This window comes from Propithecus coquereli, unplaced genomic scaffold (genome assembly GCF_000956105.1).
Source record: "Propithecus coquereli isolate 6110/MARCELLA unplaced genomic scaffold, Pcoq_1.0 Scaffold5, whole genome shotgun sequence".
NCBI classification, from domain to species: Eukaryota; Metazoa; Chordata; class Mammalia; order Primates; family Indriidae; genus Propithecus; species Propithecus coquereli.
The window spans coordinates 20,626,330-20,627,619 of NW_012150840.1; positions in this window are offsets into that span (position 1 = coordinate 20,626,330).

A 1,290-nucleotide genomic window follows, 5' to 3' on the forward strand; every position below is an offset into this window, starting at 1 on the left:
GAATGACTTAAAAATTGAAGGATTATGTAAAAATATATTAATATGTACTGCCATTGCTTATGTAATCAAATTCCACTTCGGGAAACAAATTAGCAATGGCTCATGAGTAATATTTAATCACTATTACAATTTGAAGCCCAAAGAAGAATTACTAAGACTAGTAGAAGAACAAACATCTACGTATGTTCAAGGAAAAATCTTCATTATTATTCTTAAAGATGCAAAAGAAAAAAGTTTAATTGGATGAGGAATTTATTCTCATTACCATAAGAAATTTCAGTATAATACTGAATGAAACAAAAGAAAAAAATTTCTAAATTTGAAGAATAATTGTACTCTTAAATAAAAATTTAAAGAAACTGAATTACCTAAATTCTGGCTAAAGAAAAGTATTTCCTTCAATCAGAGAAAAAGCAGTAAAAATTCTTTTGCAGGTTACTACCACCTGCTGGTGCAAGAAATTTCTCATTGATGAGAAAGCAACAATATTTGTGCTGTCTGCTTTTCAAACTCTGAGCCTTTTCCAAGACTCTAGATGGACTAAGATGGGTGACCTTGGGTGAAAGTCCCCAGAATCTCAGAGAAAGCTCTGGGTCTGAAAAGCAGATGGTACAATTCTTAGAATAGTTTATTTAGCTTCTCTCAACCCATCAGTATTTAAAAGCATAAATATTGTTGCCTCTGCCTTAATGAACCTTATAAAGAAGACATATGGCCACCGGAGCAAGTAATGAACCCACATCAATGTGCTCCCACTGAGGCTCTATCCATCTAAAAGAAATGCCCGTATGTCCTAAACACTGCAATCAGAGAGAGTAAAACTGCATTCAAACCTTGTAATAAGAGGACTGGCAATGAGCCTTTACAAACTCAAGTCCACATCTTTTGTTATTTGACCCAAAGAGCCATCAGATTGTCTTCATTATAATGACACACATTTGTATGTATGAGAGCTATAATTTATTGATTCTCAAATCTCTTTTCCTCAGAGCCAGTTTAAAACAATTAGGATTTGCAAGCTGTTCCATAAAAGATAAGCACCCAGCATCAGGGGTGATATTTCACAAAGACTGACTAATGCATGTTAAGTAGGAGATTGCTTCTGTAGCCTCCAGGTGCCTCAGCGCTCCCTGTCCTCAAAGATGATGTTCAAGGTAATGATGTTGATATTTAGGGTGGTGAGGGGAGATGGGGAGTATATTTTAAGCTTAATCATTAACCAAGTTAAAATTTTTTTTTTTTATTTCAGCATATTATGGGGGTACAGATGTTTAGGTTACGTATGTTGCC